Raw genomic sequence first — 20,435 nt, forward strand, 5'->3', positions numbered from 1 at the left:
CTGCCCCTAGTGGGGGATGTCTCCCAGTTAGGCTACTCAGGGGTCAGTGACCCACTTGAGCAGGCAGACTGCCCCTTCTCAGATCTCAACCTCCGTGTTGGGAGACCCACTGCTCTCTTCAAAGCTGTCAGACAGAGTCGTTCGCGTTTCACAGGCTTCTACTCCTTTAGCTGAGCCCTGTCCCCAGAGGCGCAGTCTACAGAGACAGGCAGGTTTCCTTGAGCTGCTGTGAGCTCCACCCAGTTCCAGCTTCCCAGCAGCTTTAGTTACCTACTTAAGCCTCAGCGATGGCGGGCGCCCCTCCCCCAGCCTCGCTGCTGCCTTGCGGTTAGATTGCCGCAGACTGCTGTGTTAGCAAGGAGAGAGGCTCCGTGGGCGTGGGACCCTCCTGGCCAGGTGTGGGATACAATCTCCGGTGTGCCGGTGTTACAGCGCAGTATTGGGGTGGGAGTTACCCAATTTTCCAGGTGTTGTGTGTCTCAGTTCCCCTGGCTAGGAAAAGGGACTCCCTTCCCCCTCGCGCTTCCCAGGTGAGGCGATGCCTCGCCCTGCTTCAGCTCTCGCTGGCCGGGCTGCAGCAGCTGACCAGCACCGATTGTCCGGCACTCCCGAGTGAGATGACCCCAGTACCTCAGTTGAAAATGCAGAAATCGCCGGTCTTCTGTGTCGCTCGCGCTGGGAGATGGAGACTGAAGCTGTTCCTATTCGGCCATCTTGCTCCGCCCCCAGCATGTATACTTTAATTATCTTTTAAATTACCTTTTCCAGAAGGCCCCAATTTGTACGAGAGGAAAGTATCTTAATCTAGTGCCTAGCCTAGACTCTAAAGTCAGCAGTCAACAAATATTTGTTGGTTTATTACCTGACTAACCACTGTTTTCTAAGTCATGATTTATTTGTTTCTTGAACCAACCTTGAGCTTCTTAAGGAAGTAATTTTGTCCTAGTGTTTGTGTCTATGATTCCCTATATAGTGTTTAAGGGCTGTTGTGGTTCAATAAAAGTTTACTGATTGATTGCAGCAACGGGAACACTTGATTTTTTTTAAATTTATAGATTTTATGTTAATTAATACACTTATAAACTGAACATTTTGAATGTTTGTTTAGAGACCATAAATTCAAACTCAACAGAGCTTGAGGATTTACAGGCTTAAGTTCCTAAATTATTATTAAGTCAGCTCTCTGAGTTTTGGTATAGCTTTTCTTTCCTTAAATGAATAATTCAATTTCTGTTCATATTTGCTCTACTTTCAGCACTTTTTCTAATTTGCCTCTCTATTTTCTCACAAAAAGGATTTCAAGTTGGTTGACTTGTTTTATTTATGTTAAAATGTCAAGCAATGCACACTGGATCCATTCTATTATAGGGCTCTAGCACAACCAAAATGCTCACATCTCATGGGTATGCACACGCACACACACACACACAGTTGGAGTTACTCTATTTATAGAATAAAATGTGTTATTCTACTTGAAATTAATCTTGACTAATACTTCCACATGCTGTCAGGTAACATAATCACTAAAAACCATAAATGATTCTATATTGTATTCTGAATGACTAAAGCTATATAGATTGTATGTAACCACTATTTATTGTGTCTAAATTGTACCTAGTTTGTGAAAATCAGAGAGCTGTATATTTTGAAAACAATGTAAATTCTGCATTAATAAAATAATGTACTTAAGTGACACCCATTTGCTAACTACATAAGATAACAAAATTTATTGTGTGCACTTTAAAAAAAAGTTACATCATCATGTTTTCTTAATGGCTTTTCCTGTTCAGACAGAAATTTTACCTTTAATTCTTCCAGGTTTAGGATCTAGACTCTAAGAATCCTTAGAGATCATTCAGTTTCTTGCTTGCTCATTCTATACTCATTGCCTCAGGAAAGGGATATAGTAGCAGAAGGAAGAGAGAAATTATCATCTGTTAGGCTGTTCTGTTCACCAACCAAGTGGAGAGTGGAAAATAACATAAAGAAGAAACAAAGGAGCTGAAAGAAAACGTCATGAGTAAGAGGAGAACTTTCTCAAACATAGACTAGAAAAGGTTATTTTTCTGGGGAAAAGAAGAGGATCAAGAAGCACAAATTTTCATGGACCTGAACGGGGTTTTCTGTGCTTGACACCATAGGCCAAGCTCCAAGGAAGGCCAAATGGCAGCTAGATTTGTGGCTGTCAAGAACAAGGAGTACCTGTTCTTTATTTCTCTGGATGGAGTTCTCCACAACTGGAAGACCTCAAAGAAAAACTGCCTGTGTAGTGCTGACTCCAGAGTATCCCTGGCCCCATGTGGCCTGTGAACATCATAATGATTCTACCCCCACTTTCGAGGCTGGAAGTGGCCAATAGTCTCTGGACTAGAGATAGTCACACAGGTAGGAGCAAGTGAGGCACTGAGGGCAAGCTAGGAGGAATAGCTAACAGGGATAGACATCTAGAAGTGTGCAAGACTAACTTAAAGCCAACTTTTGAAGTATTGATGCACTCCAAAGAAACTGAGAAAGCTATATGTAATATGTTGGAGCTAAATTTCTACCAATCCAGTGGAATAGACATTAAGTTGACTTACAATAAACAAGTATAGAAAATTACATTTCTTGAACACACACATGTGAAAACTCAATTCTTACCCACTGCATTAAAAATCTTAAGAGTCTGGTCCGGATATTTTATGTAATTTGCCTAATGTTTTACAGTAAAATAGTGAAAAATATAGGTAGGAATTTAAATTTCTGACTTTAATGCTTTTTTTTTTTTAATGACACTACGTCAACACAGTTGCTAACTATGAAGGTAAGGCTAGTTTTAAATGGTAATGTAGCCAACTCTCAGACACCTCTTGGATATCTCTATGCGCTCTTAGCATTATATGCATTTAATGTTTTTAATCTCAGTTTGCTAATCTAATACCACATGGTGAATCTGCCGATCAGCCCATATTAAGATAGAGTCAAGAATACAATTTAAATTTAATACTTTCTAGATGTAACCAGAGAAGTAAGGTGGATACATTAATAAAATTTCTAATGATATATGTTTATAAAGAAAGCAGAGGTAACCTCTTAGATTTTAGTTTCCATTTGTAGTTGGTGGTTTACTTTCTTAGGATAATTTAATGGTCATTAGGACACACATGACTAACAAATAATTTGATGATAGGTCTGAGCTCATTAAGCTGCTTGTATTTTTGTTGACCAGGGAAAATGTAGTTGCAAAGAACTGCTGCCATGGAGAGATCCATTCTTCCAAAGATTTGTGTCCTGCGATAACTTTTCTACAATGTTTCCAGAAAGTTAAAATGGAATATAACAACATGTGCTGCAGGTCTGAAATAATTATATTGGTTTTAGATCATTCTGATAACTGGTGAAAAGCAGATTGTTAAATAAACTGTGTTCATTTTCATTCAAACATCATGGCCAATAAGTATTCTTCTTACATTTAAATTCTTACCCAAATGGGTTAAGATTTATTTTGGAGATAGGAAAGACTCATTCCACAGAGATCATAGCAGAAAAATGAAAACTACAAGGTACTCTGAAGAGATAAGGTGAAACTGTGTCTGAAATTTCCTCAGGAGTTTGTTATAACTTGTAACCACACATATTACATCAGCCTCTATTCTTTAAACTTCAAGACTCACTTCCTTAGCTTATGTAGCTACATTCTCCTCTGTCAATACCTGACAAAATTAACAGGACAGTATTACAGATTATCCCCACACTAGGTTCGTGCAAAGGCACAATGGCCAGACATTCTGTGCTGCACTTTCCAAAGAAGTAAATTTAGCAGCCACTTGTCTTCTTATTGATGTTATTATTGTTGAGAGAGACAGCTTTGATCAGCAGGCTCCTATGATGTGTGTAGATCTGCTGTGTGTGTGTATGGGGAAGGATTTAAGAAGTGTAAGGCCTGATCTCTTGTTCCCATGATACTTCTAGTGTCCTTGTTGTCATAAGACTGTCATATGCAGAAGTATTTCCATCTTGGACACTGTTGAGCAACAGTGAACTGCCTATTTAGAAGGGATTAAAACCAGGCAATAGGTTTATAAATATTAAAGCTGTGTTTAAAGTTGTTTCCCTTTCTTAAAACTTGACTTTTTGGCTTAGTAATATGGTTATTACTGAAAGAAACAGATCAGCAATATATTAATATATTGCCTTTTTTTTTGCCTTGCCACTATGCAGAGAAATGCTATAAAATTGTGAGATATTATTTTTGGCATTGCTGTTATGACTGTGATTGGTCTCATGCTTGAAATCCTATGATGGTCTCATATTTATTAGAATAAAATATAAATTTCTCATAATAACACACACATTTCTATGTGGTCTGGCTTTTACCTTCTTCTGGAACTGCCTATTTGGCCACTATACTTCATTTTTTTTCCTCTTCCAGTTTCTTAAACATTCCAGTTTTTTTCCAACCTCAGTACCTTTGTATATACCTTTTCTTCTGCCTGGAAAACTTCATTTCTTATTTCTAAGTTGTTCCCAAGACTGCCTCTGTCTCTTTCTTCAAATCTCAGCCTAAATACCAACACAGCAGACAGACCATCACCAAACTATTCAAATTAGAACTCTCATTCTCTAACAGAGTTCTCTCTTTACTTCCTTTATAGTTCTAATCACAGTATTCTGTATAATTATGCCAGCCATCTGATCACTTGCATATTAAATATATCCATGAACCAAATGCCCCATGAAAGCTGGGATTGATTTTACACACCATTGATGATTTAGTACCCAGGACAGTATCTGATACACTGTGGTCTCCTAATACTTGCTGAATGAAAGAATGAATAAAGGAAGGAGAAAAGGGGAGAAAGAGGGTGAAAAAAGAGAAGGAAGAGAAGAAGGAAGAGAAAAGATATCTGCCTCTTTTTCAAGATATGTCATGAAAGAGAAATGAGGAAGAAGTTTTCCAGTGCATGAGGCAGTTTTGTTGCCTTTTTTATATTGTTTACCCAGTATTGTACCTGGCACTTAGCAATGGCTTAGAAAAGGTATGCAAAAGTATTAATGGGTGAATGAACAACCATATCACTGTTTAGTCTATGTCTAAATTAAATACAACCTGAAAAAATTAGAGGTCTTCAGGAAGAAATCCTGAAAAACCAATGATAGGTGATTCTAGGATGGCAAGCCCCATAATAACAACCCCTAGGGCAGTTTGCACCATTATTTGATGCTGTGAAGTTGAAATAGCTTCAGTTTTAATAAAAAAATAGAAAGGGCATTTTGTGTGTATTTGTGACATTGGGAGATATTTCCATCAAAATGTTGATTTTCATTTTCTGTTTAATATCTATGTGTATAAGCCTAATTATACCAAGATGAAAAAAATATTCAAAATGTGCCCTTTTGAAAAAAAAGTAAAAGTTTTGAAAGCTGTTTTGGTGTTGTTAAGTCCAGTTTCAGCTTTGTTTATTTCCAAATAACACTGAAATATAGAAATACTAAAAAAAAATATTGAGATTGTATGTTGGCTTTGGTTCTCTTACTTGTACTCTTTGTATCTGCCCAACATAGAAAACCCTAACTGGCATTTTTATTTAGCAACCCTGGAGACTGAAAGAACTTAAGGAAGTCTTGTCTCTTTCTTCCAGCTGTGTAGTATTATTAGTTGCATATAAATTGGTGTCAGTTTGTGAGAGAATTCCTTATATTTGCTTTATCATATAAAAAAAGAAACTTTTAGGATGAGTAAAATTACTCCTAAGGTGTACTTTGGGGGCAGACTGGCATTAGAAACACTCATGGCACTGAGGGACAGCTCGGGTTACTTTATGGAGGTCTTACTTGTCCCTGAACCTAATACTTTTCTCCTCCTCACTTCGAGTCTGGGCAATCTAATCTCTTGATATCCCAATAGCCTGAAGATTCTATGTTTTCAAAGACATGGAATACAAAGTATCCCAAGGATGTGTTATTAAAATAAAAGCAAAATCCGTAAACAGTGGCTACTCTGAACCAGAATGTAGCTTTTTAAGTTCTACACTAGTCCAAAATGATATTTCTCAATGGCCTTACAAAACCCCAAATACTTCTTTTTTTAATCTTGTTTTTTGTGATGGAGTCTCACCCTGTCACCCAGGTTAGAGTGCAGCCATGTGATCTCAGCTCACTGCAACCTCCCTCTCCCTGGTTCAAGGGATTCTCATGCCTTAGCCTCCATAGTAGCTGGGACTACAGGCACCCACCATCACAACTGCTTAATTTTTTATTTTTATTTTTTAGTAGAGACAGGGTTTTGTTATTTTGACCAGACTGGTCTTGAACTTCTGACCTCAAGTGATCCACCCTCCTCGGCCTCCCAAAGTGCTGGGATTACAGACGAGCCACCACGCCCGGCACAAATCCCAAGATACTTCTATGATAAGGTTTTCCATTGTCCAACCAAGTTATCTTTTTCTCATTTCTCTAGGAAAACACTTAACTTTCATGTAGGACTCTAGATATTAGTAAGGGGAGCCTGGGAAATCTTTTTGATTTAGCTAGAGATGGCTAATTTCCCTTAGGAGTGCAAAACTTTCATAAAAAGATGTAAGATCTAGTCTATCTCTTAGAAACTATACTGTTTACAGTTCCGTGCCTCTGAAAGCCAGTAGCTTGCCTGAGGACCTGGCCTATGTCTGTTATTAACATGTTGATGTACCGTGATCAGCAAGAAAGTATACTAATGTTAAGCCAAAACAATGCATGATGAATAGTTCTGTGCAAAGGGTGAGGGTGAGGAAGCTGGTATGGGTTTGAGTTGTGACCAGATCAGAAAAGTCCTTTGCCTCTCCTATAAATAGAAAGGCTCCAGTATGGCTGATATGGGAGAAGTCAGAAAGAAGGGAACATAGAGGCTACAGGCACTCTTGAAAACAGTCAAGGGAGCTGAGCCCTGAAGAGCCACAGGGACAGGGCAGTGCTGCCTAAGAACTTGGGAGTCCACTCCTTGCATTAGTATGGCCTGGATGTGAGACATGAAGTTAAAATAGATTATTTTGGAGCTTTGAGATTTAATGACTGCCCTGCTGGGTTTTGGACTTGCAAGGGTCATATAGACCCTTTGTTTGGGCCAATTTCTCCCTTTTGGAAAGGGAATGTTTACCTAACGCCTGTACTCCCATTGTATCTTGGAAGTAACTAACTTGTTACAGGCTCATAGGTGAAAGGAACTTGCCTTGTCTTAGATGATACTTTGAACCATGGACTTTTGAGTTAATGCTGGAATGAGTAAAGACTCTGGGAGACTGTTGGGAAGGCGTGACTCTGTTTTGAAATGTGAAAAAGCATGAGATTTGGGAGAGGTCAAGGGTAGAATGATATGGTTTGGTTCTGTGTTGCCATCTAAATCTCATGTTGAGTTGTAATCCCCAATGTTGCGGGAGGGACCTGGTGGGAGGTGATTGGAACATGGAGGTGATTTCTAATGGTTTGGTGTCATCCCCCTAGTGTTGTCTCATGATTGAATTCTCATGACATCTGGTTGTTTAAAAGTGTGTCACACATTCCCCTTTGCTCTGTCTTCCACCTGCTCCAGCCGTGTAAGATGTGCCAGCTTCCCCTTTGCCTTCTGCCATGATTTTAAGTTTTCTGAGGCTTTCATAGCAATGCTTCCTGTACAGTCTGTGGAACCATGAGCAAATTAAAACTCTTTTCTTTATAAAATACCCAGTCTCAGGTCATTCTTTATAGCAATGTGAGAACAGACTAATACAGAAGTCAAATAAATTTTTAAAAACACACACACTTCTCATGTTTTCTATTGTCCTAAATAGGAACAGAAGAGAGTCAAGATGTTTTGCATGACTTCTACTAAGTTTTAATAAGTAATAAAGTTAAAATCTATCTCTGCTGAAGAAGAGAGATGATCTTACATCAAGGTTTGCATCAAAAGTCACTTAGAATAGCAAATCCTTGTCATATCCAAGACTTTTCAATCACTAGCTGTCAAGAGTGTTCATCCTGTCTCTTAGCTGAAGGTACAAAGCTTGTTTGATAAAACACTTCATTTCCCTTGAAGAGAAATGATACATAGTTATCTTTTTTGTCTGTGTAAGCAAGTAAAAAATACTTGTAATCTTTTATTTTGGCAAGGTATTGAGATATCTTATTTGAAAATAACAAAGGGCAGAGATTTTTTTTTTAAGTGTTTATGAATTTTGCATGGGGAGAGAATCTCCATGGAGTCATTCTGCTGATTTTCTTTTGGAGACTAGATTTCTTGAGTCCAAAAAGAAGCAAAATAATCTTTAGTTACTCACTTTGCTTATTTTAAAAATCAAATATGTTAAACATTCAAAATATTTTGGGGGGCATTATCTGACTGACAAGTTCAACATGTGAATTATGTAACAATTTGTTGCGAAACAATGTAGTTATATAATCACTTTTTCTGTTTTCCTCCATGCCAAGAGAAGAGAAGAGCACAGTAGTTAAGCACTGTAGTCTAATCTTTATTTTACTTTGGGGAAAAATAGATTTTCATAATCCCATCTCAGAATTTGTTTTCAACCTGCAACTTTGTGCAAATTTACAGTTTTGTGCTTCCAGAAGTTAAGGTTAATAATCTTCCCAAAACACGCTGGAAAAAATGTAACATAAGACTTTAAAAACCATTACACCATTAATATGTATCTCTTTAATGGTTTAACAATAATTAAACCATTAATATATATCTCTGCTGAAGGAAAGGAAGGTTAATAATCTCCCCAATACAAAATACTAAGCATGCTGGAAAAAAATGCAATGTATGATTTTAAAAACCATTAAACCATTAATATGTATCTCTGCTGAAAGAAAGAAAGGAACTCCTCAGAGAATAAAAAAGAAGTGGGCAACTACAAAATGGGGCCAAAATCACAAGCTAATGCTGGGCTACCTTGAAGACATTTGTCTATACCAAGAACTTAAAGCCTTGGGTTTTAAAGTCTTCGAAGAAGACACGAGAAAAGTTTTGGACCCAAAACAGTGAGGGGAAAGGCACTCCTACTTAATGTTCATTATATCCAAATCCTACAAACTTAGTGAAACTGGGAATAAAATCGACCAAATAACAGAGAAAAATGATGTTGGAACTTCTCATTGTTGGACTTGCTCCAACTACAGAAGACCATAGCCACAGGCTTTCCTTATGGAACTGCAGCAAAACTCTGTCTCTCTGCATGGCCTAGAAAATCCCACAGTAAGAAGTAAATTCAAAGTGGTCCTACCTTGATAATATCCTCTTTTGCTCAGCTAAAGCTATCTCACATTCTTCTTGGATAATTTACACTCAATTTAGGCCTCTTTTGGATCTTAAATATTAAGATATTATAAATATGAGTTTTATTTCTCATGTCTCACCACAAAACATGAGGCAATAATTCACTATAAGCAAGAGTTAGTCAAAATGATAAATTACAGAATTGGAACAATGATAATTTAAATAATTTGGAATTACCAGATTCAAAATATAAAATAACAGTGATTACAATATTTAAACAAAAATTTTAAAATATGATCAAGGAAAGGAAAGCTATCAAAACGTGTATGATATTTAGAGAACTAAATAGATCATTTAGAAATAAAAATAATGCAAATTTAAAAGTCAGTGGAACCAATAAACAGCTAATAAGACAAGTGAAGAGAATATTGTTGAACTGGATATTATATATGAAGAAGTTAGCCAGAAACAGAGAAGAGACACATAGTGGGTGAATATAGAAAAAATACTGAGACATAGCAGGCAAAATAGATAGATGAATTCTATGTCTTTATTGAAGTTACAGGAGAGAAAATAAAAGAAATGGCAGAAATCAATAGCTGAATATATAAATACTGAGTTTTATTTGGATTGATATAAGACATAGACTATTAAGATTCAAAAAAGTAGGACCCACAGAAAGACAAAATATAAAAAATGTACATTTAGATACATTATAGCTAAACTTTACATTTATGTATACCAAAGTAGAAGATTTTTTAATAGTATTTATTTGAAAAAAAAGAAAAGACAATTTACCTACAATAATTAGAATGACACCTGATTTCTTAGCAGAAAAATGTAAGCCACAAAGGTGGGATAATATACTCAAAACCCTAGGAAAAAAAATACCTTGTCAATATTAATTGTGTAGTCAAATGAACTTTCACTTAGTAATAGGGATAAAATAGGTGTATTTTTATTTAAAAACATGAATAGAGTTAGTTTTTATTTGACTCTTTTTGGAAGAAATTTAAATGTGTTCAGGAAAAAGGGAAAAAAATCCAAAAGTTGATACTGAGAGAAAAATAGAAGACAAAGGGAGTAAGTATTGCTATTGTGAAGTGATTATAATTAGACATACAGCAGATATTACTAATAAGAAAATACTATAAATAACTTTATGTTGGTAAATTTGAATACAGGTAAAATTTACATGTTCCAAGAAAAATAAAATTTATCATTATAAATTAAAAAAAAATGCAAAATTGGGTAATTTTGTAACAATTAGGGAAACTGAATCAGTGGTTAAAATCTGCTCACAAAGTATCCTAGATGACCCCAATTTTATAATATTTCAGAGAGTAATAATGCAAAACATTCTTCAACTCATTTTATGGTACTAGTTATGCTTTGCAAAATCATACAAGTACTGTATAAAAATTATAGCTACATTTTATTTCAAAGATATTAGTAATCTGAATTCTGCAGAATCTAAAAAAAAAGTTTGATAGTTAATTATGTGTGTCAATTTGAGTGAGCTAAGGGATGCCCAGATAGCTGGTAAAATATTACTTCTGGGTGTGTCTGTGAGAGTCTTTCAGAAAGAGATTAGCATTTGAATCAGTAGACTGAGTAAAGAAGACCAATGTGGGCAGGTATTATCTAATCTGTTGAGAGCATGCATAGAACATGAAGGCAAAGGAAGATCAAATTCTCTGTCTCTCTTTTGGAGCTGGAACAACATTCTTTTGTCCTTGGACATCAAAAGTTTCTAGTTTTAGGACCTGTGGACTTCAGACCTTATATCCATTACCCTGGTTCTTAGGCCTTTGGCCTCAGACTGGGAGTTACATCATCAGCTCTGCTGGTTCTCAGGCCTTAAGAGTCACACTAAGTTAAATCATCAGCTTTCTTGGGTCTCCAACTTACAGATGATGGTGTATAATTGATAACATATAATGGAACTTCCTGGTCTCCATAATTGCATGAGTCAATTCCCATAATCTCATCATTATATATACACACACACACACACACACACACACACACACTGTACATATACATGTACATGAATTCACATAATTTGCAAAATACATATATAGAATATATAGATATATAAAATAACAATACATGTAATTATATAGACAGAATAAAATATAAAGTATATAGATAGATATTGAATAATAATTATGCTTTCTGAAAGGAGGAATACATGTATATATGTTTTCTATGAATTCTGTTTCTTGGGAAAACCCTGATTAACACAGATAGGACATAATTATTGTGGAACAATTTTCTTCAATAGTACAAAAATGGCGTAACATGAATTTCTAGGTAATTTATAACATACAAAACAAAAATGGTGAGATAAGATTTATCTTTAAAAGTGGAAAAAGTCAAAGATACTACTATAATTGTTTTTCATCATCACACTTGTCCTAGCCAGCATGTTAGACAAGAAAACTAGACCAAGAATAGGAAAGAAACACACAAACCTGTTTTTATTCAAAGGCAATGTGAATATACCATAGTAATTCCCAGAGAATCTCTAGTATAATTTTTGAACTTGAGTAAAATCAATGAATTTGCTTATGTAAGATCAACACATACACACACACATACATACATACCAATTAGATTATTCCAGTAAAACTTTTAAGAAATGTAGTTTTAAAAATAGCATTTAAAATATCAACAGAATAAATAATACATAGGAATACATTTAACAAAAGTTGTAAACAATCTTTATGAAGAAAATGCAAAATTCTAGTGTAAAAAGATGTAATAAATGGAAGTTATATTCATGGATGAAAATACTGTAGTACAGGTGTTAGTTTTTCACAAATTGGTCTCTTTTAAATACAATTAAAAACAAAATTATGTCAAAATTAGAATCTTGCAAATATCTTTACTTTGTATAAGGCAACAAGGAAAGACCAACGACCATATAGTAAATGGACAATTCATAGAATGGAAAACAGAATAGCCAAAAACATAATAAAGAAATTCGGTCTCCCTAATAATTAGGAAAACACTAAGCATAGCCATGTTGAAATACAATTTCATGCCCATCAGATTAATAATTGACCAAAAATTTTAAGTAGAATAATAACACAGCTTTACAAAGATGGGAAAATTAGTATTCTTATGCCTTCCTGAATTTGTATATATTAGTTCAGCTGTCTTGGAGAACAATCTAGCCATCTTCAGGAAGTTGATAGTGTGTTCGTGCTATAATTTAGCAATTCTACTAAGTACATGTACAAGGGTCCTTATATTACTATTATTTTTAATAGAAACAAATCAGAAATAATCTAAATGCTCATCAACTGGAGAGTAGGTTTTTAGATATTTATATAATTGAATACCATAAAAAATCAAAGTATGAGTAAACAAGAGCGAGATATATCAATGTTGATAAAACTTTCAAACATGAATGCAAATAAATCACAGGTTATACTTCAGTTTATAGAAAGTTTGAAAATAGGCAAAACAATACTGCATATTGTTTAAGAATGTATCCATATTAAGTAAATACATTAAAAAGTATGGAATTTACAAACAGGAAATTGAATAAATAGTAATAAAAAGGGAAAACAAGGCTTTTGAGGTGGGGTTCATAGGGGGCCTCAATTGTATTGCGGATGTTTTATTTCCAAAGTGGCATAGTGAGTACATGGGTTTTAATTTTATTAAAACCTATACTTTTTTGGTATGTCTTAAGTATTCCTTAAAATAGGAAACTGTTCCTTTCCTTAAAATAGGAAAGTGTTCCTTTCCTTCTGTCATAGGAAATCATGTGTACAGGAAAGAGGAGGAGTGTAAAAGGAAGGTGAGTGAAGGGAGGTTGGAGAGAAAGAAAAAGACAGAAGGGAGAAGAGGTTACAGAGCTGGGAAGAATATCCAACTTCATATTCCTGCACAAACTGTGGTGTTAGTGAGAAATGAATTTAAATTCCAGCTCAAACATTCAGTAGCAGTATGATCTTGGGCCGTTTACTGAACTCCTCTAAACCTTATAATCTTATCTGTAAAATACAGTAGTTATAGTACCTACCTCAACAGATTTGTATGGTGATAAAACAATGAAATATGAATAAAGCATTTAGCAAAGTTTCTATCATATATTGTGTGCAATTAATCCTAGTAACTATTATTTTAATATCTTATGCCACTACTTAAATCACATCTCCTTCCCTTAGCAACACTTATTTGGTAGCTGAAACACAGTCTGTAAAGTATTTTGATGTAATTATTTGGTCTAACAGCACCTGAAGAGACAGGAAAGCTACCCTAGAGATTAAGTAGCTTATATGAAGTCCTCAACCTGTAAGGATAAGATCTGGGTCTTGAAACAACTCTTCTTGTCCCCAAATCATTATTCTTTCCAGTTCACTGTTAAAATAGAGTGTCAGGTCATAAGACTGGCAGAACAAACTTTTGTGGAAATAAGATACGAGTTATAAACAAGACCTAAGGCCATGCCAGGCAGGGGTTAGGTCATGCACCCCTACACTTAATAAACTATGTCCTCATTGCCACAAGATTTTTCTTTTTTTCCAGTAGCTGAATAATCAGTGGCCGTGAGATAAGCAATGCTGAAACAATTGCAGCTCACCAACCACCAGACATCGACTAATCGACCCTTATGTTCCACAAGCCATAAATACAGCTTTGATTGGACAAGAGATTAATTTCAGTAACTTTCTTCTGATAAGAGACTACCAACAATGGACTGGTTCTGACCAGTTTACAGAGACTGTGCCCTGAGTTTCTTTGTGTCCCTGTTTCACCTTTTGATATTTAGAAATTGATTTGACTGCATTTTAATGTTGCCTCCACCCCAAGGTGAAACATGGATCATATGTAACATACATGTTTATTCTGTATGCTTGTGTGACAACCTCCTTTGTGAATCTTTGAATCTTCATGTCTCCTCCTCCTATAGTCTGTTGAATATGTATACTTGGTCACCCTGTTCAGCATACATTCTTGTCTCATCCTTTCCTCCATCAAAATACTTGATTTTGATCTCTGCTGGAGGATACACTTTCCAGCCTGTCAGAATGGCCATCCTATAGACTGCAACCTTTTATAAGAAGCAAAGTCTCCTCTCCAAATTTATATACCTCATGATTATTCATTGATAGCATCATGACTGTCACCCTTAGTTGGTGGTAACTTCCATGTGGATAGAGACTATCATTTAGTCTGTTTTGTTGTATATTCATTGTTGCACCTTTCTCAGAATTCTTCAGAGTGTATGACCCATCCAAACTGAAATTGGTTCATGAAAATAATGTGAACAATTTTCATCACAATGAATTTTGAATTTGCTTAAGTTACTAGTACTTCTCAAGTATTTTAAAGCAAGAATGAAAATAGTAGGGCAAAAAAAAAAAAAAAAAAGAGAAAATAGTAGGGCAAAACTGAGCAACACTTATTTGTGGCAGAGGTTTAAGTGTCATCAACACTTAATGAAAAGGGACTTGCTTAATAAATTTCAGGGTTACAGAGTTACTATCTTTATAGTGGTGAATTAGAGATATAAAAGAATTAAAATACTAATTTCGGCATTGAGAAGGAAGCTAATCCCAGTGTGATTGAAGGACAAGGCAGATTAAACTGAACTGAAGCAAAGACTGCTTTACTTATGCAAAATGAAAAGATTGAAGTCTCTAGGTGTTACATGAAATCTCTCATAGAGGAAACAGCCCTCATACAGTTCAAAACAGAACCCAGGTGTGGGTTCCTAAGGTGTGTGTGCAGTCTTCAGTGATTAAAAAAAAAAAAAAAAAAAAAGACTCCTTTATTATTGCAGAAAAAATGGATTCCAAAGCATTGCCCTTATCTTCCAAATGCCCATAATGTGATGGCAAAACTTGAGAAACAGAGACAGGTATGAGGACTTGAAAGACAAATTACTGTCCTTTAGGTGACCCACCAAAATGTTCTTTACATGATAGTGATGGAGATTAAGAGCCTGTGGAGCCAGGGCACAAGGAAAGACAAGAACCAAATTGTCTTGCTGATGGTTTTCCATGTGATAGAGTAGAATCTATCTGCAGATGTTTTCTCAGTCAAAAAAATAGGAGTGATATTTACCAATTTTATTACTTCAGAAAGTAATAAAATGGAGTGTACACAATAAGTCAGTAAGTGTTAACTATGACTCACATTCTTGCATTTTATATTCATAGATGGTGCTACCGCTAATAACTGTATATACATGTGGATAATGGGAAAATGTAGAATTAATATTTCTTTGCACAAAACACACACTCTGCATGCAGCGAATGCACACAATATTATAAAATATTCAGAATCTACCCTTGACTTTCTCTAAAGGATTTTACATATTATTGGCATAGTAATTGAAATTTCTTATAGGAATAATTACAGATATAGGTATTGCTAGCTGGAAAAATATTTTTGTTGTACAGAGATTTCTGTTGTAATGGCATATTTTGAAGTGGAATTTGACCTGTATGGTGAGAAATAGCTCTTCTAAAGCCATATCCTGAATCTAAACACTGAAGAAGATAATTTAATTTTTCCATGTTGAGTAGAGGCAATCATTTATCTTACTTCATTTTTCACTGTGAAGAGATCAGATCTCAACTGAATGAGAACTTCCATAGAAAACTGTTTGATAGGATGTCGGGGTGTTCTTCTACCATGTTAAATGCTGGTTCCTAAGGGAGACATTTATCTTCCCTGCTTCAGAAGTCATTAGCCATCTGTAAGTGGGTCTAGATCTGCTGGCTGGTTCTCAAAGCTTTAATTCATTGCTCACTTAGGGAATGTAGTGTTAACATAATTGCAGGTTTCATGGAAAAAGTGAAACAGAGCAACAATGTAGGACATATACTACTGACATTCCTAATCAGTGATATTTATTTGCCCTAACTCTAGGTTTATCATCTTATTCAACAAGGTACAATCCGTGAGCAGAAAGTGTTATCCACATTGAAAATGCGGAGGTATCATTGTAACATGAAAAAAAATATTGTGGGGAAATTTTTCTTAGTTTATTGGTAAGGAACCTGAGTCTCAGAGTAGTAAAGAGACGTGCCCATTGTAGAAATTTTAGGACATGTATTTTAATGAGAAAAAGTTACTCATAATCTCACCACACAGAAGAAGCCTTCATTAGCATCTTGAATTTTTTAAAAATTGGAAATAGCTTCTTCACTTAACAGTTATCTGCCTATAAACTTGAGTTCATAATAAACATAATGAATATTTATTATTCTTGCAAAATATGACTTTAGTGGTTTCATAGTGTTATATTTTATAAATGCATGGTAAAATACCTAAGTAGTCACTTTTTCACATTAATTTAGCTTTCCACCCCCCCGAGTCAAGAAGATTCAGATCTTCTTGAACACATCTGAATAAATTTTCTTAGGGTTTCCTTAGGACAGGTTTTTGAAGTGGAATGATTGGGTTTAAATTACAAATATTTCTGAAATATCTGAAATATCTTTGTTACTATATTTATTCGTTTATTGTTTCTTTTAACAGATGTGTAGGAGGTCTTTTGATGTGCAAAATACGGTGCTCAATGCAACTCTGAATATGAGACTATCATGCACATCAAGGTGTTTACATTTTATTAAAGGAAATGTACAAATAAACAGGCAATTACAATTGAGAAAGACAACAGCAATATTAGGGTACCATTACCTATGAGATGAAATGGGTAAATATAAATAGTTTTAGGCCCAGGGTTACAAGGTTATGGGAAAGAAAACACATTTCATATGGGGCAAAGTAATTTCTCAGTGAAAAGCCACATTTCAGTTAGAGAGATGAAGAATATCAGAGATTTTCCTGATAATGAATTATGAATTCCAATGGGCACTGTGAGAGTTTCAGGATTTGAAAAAGAAGAAAAGAAGGGGAGATGGTGCAGCCTTAGTTGCATAGAGAAGGAGAGAAAGGGGTGACGAGAATTGGAGTTTCTGTGTGACAGCATAAAACGAATCCAAGGGAACAAACAGATTAGTCCCAGTGGTGAGTGGACGGTAGCTGTTTGATAGAGAGAGATGCAAAATTGTGCAAAGACTTTCTTCACCCCAGATGAGGTGGCAATTTTCTTTAAAGCACTTTGAATATTAGATAAGTAAGAATATTTCATGAAAATGGAACTACTATTTCCTTTCATGGTTAATCAGCATGACCTTCCATCTTATGGTATATTGTCTAATTTTGCTGCATTTGAATACAGTGTTATCTCTCCAGATGGCAGGTTGGACATTTAATTGTCATGGTAGCTAAGTTAGCTTGGTGAGTAGAGACTTATGTGTGGCCCACAGATAAATCCTCATCTCTGCATTCATAATATTCCATTTTGACAACACTAGGATGGAAGATGACAGAAAGTTGGCTAACATCAAATGGTTGAATCATTATGTCTACTTCGTTATTTAGTGTATTTTCTGGTGGCAGATGTCCTCTGGTTGGCAATTACATATGGCACAAAAAATTTCACATTTTGTGTCCAATTTTGTAGATTATCCATGTGCCTCTTGTTCCTAACCTTCCAACTTTTTTCCTTCCTGGAAAGGTAAGCCATTCTCTACTTTCCATAAAATCATGTATATTATTACCTCCCGCCACTTCTTTATACATGAAATTGTTGACCAGATGTACTACCCAAAGCACTTCCCTTTGGAATAACTGCCCTGCTGATGTATTTCAAGGACCTCACTAATATCATAATGCAGCAGTACTTCATTTTGACATATGCCACGTACAGAGCTGAGTCACCTGTGAAGCAACCTTACTGTATTACCTCTTCCATCAGTTGTGTACTGAGGAAGAGGTGCCAATAATATAGTGGTAGACAACATAAAGTTCTACGTAGTATATGTTTAATCTCAAGTCCTATACTGCCCAATCCTGTATATATCATTTTCGTTTAATGGTGAATTAGTGTTAGCCTGCCCAAATATTACTTAATGGACCTGACAAAATCCAAGTAATGCAGTTCTGACTGCATGCTAACTTAATCTTTCTCTATCAGGGCCCAGTAGAATAACTAACGCTTCCTTCAATGACAAAGAATAAATAACTGTTCCTTCAACTCTCTGCTAAAGATGGAACACTGTTTTAAATACTTACTGTATTAGTCTGTTTTCATACTGTTAAAAAGCACTACCTGAGACTGGGTAGTTTATTAAGAAAAGAGGTTTAATTGATGGGCGGAGCGAGATGGCCGTATAGGAACAGCTCCAGTCTCCAACTCCCAGCGCGAGTGACACAGAAGACTGGTGATTTCTGCATTTTCAACTGAGGTACTGGGGTGATCTCATTAGGGAGTGCCAGACAATTGGTGCTGGTCAGCTGCTGCAGCCTGACCAGCGACAGCTGAAGCAGGGTGAGGCATCACCTCAACTGGGAAGCACAAGGGGGAAGGGAATTCCTTTTCCTAGCCAGGGAAACTGAGACACACAACACCTGGAAAATCGGGTAACTCCCACCCCAATACTGTGCTTTAAGCAAATGGGCACACCAGGAGATTATACCCACACCTGGCCGGGAGGGTCCCACGGCCACGGAGCCTCCCTCATTGCTAGCACAGCAGTCTGCGATCTAATGGAGGCCCGCCATTGCTGAGGGTTAAGTAGGTAAGCAAAGACACTGGGAAGCTCGAACTGGGTGGAGCTCACAGCAGCTCAAGGAAACCTGCCTGTCTCTGTAGACTCTACCTCTAGGGACAGGGCACAGCTAAACAACAACAAAAAGAAAAGCAGCAGAAACCCGTGCAAACAACTCTGACAGCTTTGAAGAGAGCAGTGGATCTCCCAACATGGAGGTTGAGATCTGAGAAGGGACAGACTGCCTGCTCAAGTGGGTCCCTGACCCCTGAGTAGCCTAACTGGGAGACATCCCCCACTAGGGGCAGTCTGACACCCCACACCTCACAGGATGGAGTACACCCCTGAGAGGAAGCTTCCAAAATAAGAATCAGACAGGTACACTTGCTGTTCAGCAATATTCTATCTTCTGCAACCTCTGCTGCTGATACCCAGACAAACAGGGTCTGGAGTGGACCTCAAGCAATCTCCAACACCTACAGCTGAGGGTCCTGATTATTAGAAGGAAAACTATCAAACAGGAAGAACACCTATACCAAAACCCCAGCAGTATGTCACCATCATCAAAGACCAGAGGCAGATAAAACCACAAAGATGGGGAAAAAGCAGGGCAGAAAAGCTGGAAATTCAAAAAATAAGAGCACATGTCCCCCTGCAAAGGAGCGCAGCTCATCACCAGCAATGGATCAAAGCTGGTCACAGAATGACTTTGACGAGATGAGAGAAGAAGGCTTCAGTCCATCAAACTTCTCAGAGCTAAAGGAGGAATTACGTACCCAGGGCAAAGAAACTAAAAATCTTGAAAAAAGAGTGGAAGAATTGATAGCTGGAATAATTAATGCAGAGAAGGTCATAAACGAAATGACAGAGATGAAAACCATGACACAAGAAATATGTGACAAATGCACAAGCTTCAGTAACTGACTTGATCAACTGGAAGAAAGAGTATCAGCGATTGAGGATCAAATGAATGAAATGAAGTGAGAAGAGAAACCAAAAGAAAAAAGAAGAAAAAGAAATGAACAAAGCCTGCAAGAAGTATGGGATTATGTAAAAAGACCAAATCTATGTCTGATTGGGGTGCCTGAAAGTGAGGGGGAAAATGGAACCAAGTTGGAAATCACTCTTCAGGATATCATCCGGGAGAACTTCCCCAACCTGGTAGGGCAGGTCAACATTCAAATTCAGGAAATACAGAGAACATCACAAAGATACTCCGCGAGAAGAGGAACTCCAAGACGCATAATTGCCAGATTCACCAAAGTTGAAATGAAGGAAAACATCTTAAGGCCAGCCAGAGAGAAAGGTCGGGTTACCCACAAAGGGAAGCCTATCAGACTAACAGCAGACCTCTCGGCAGAAACTCTACAAGCCAGAAGAGAGTGGGAGCCAATATTCAACATTCTTAAAGAAAAGAATTTTAAACCCAGAATTTCATATCCAGCCAAACTAAGTTTCATAAGTGAAGGAGAGATAAAATCCTATACAGATAAGCACATGTTAGAGATTTTGTCACCACCAGGCCTGCCTTACAAGAGACCCTGAAGGAAGCCCTAAACATGGAAAGGAACAACCGGTACCCGCCATTGCAAAAAAAAAAAAAAAAAAAAAAAAAAAAGCCAAAATGTAAAGACCAT

This window comes from Piliocolobus tephrosceles, chromosome 5 (assembly GCF_002776525.5).
Source record: "Piliocolobus tephrosceles isolate RC106 chromosome 5, ASM277652v3, whole genome shotgun sequence".
Taxonomy (NCBI): domain Eukaryota; kingdom Metazoa; phylum Chordata; class Mammalia; order Primates; family Cercopithecidae; genus Piliocolobus; species Piliocolobus tephrosceles.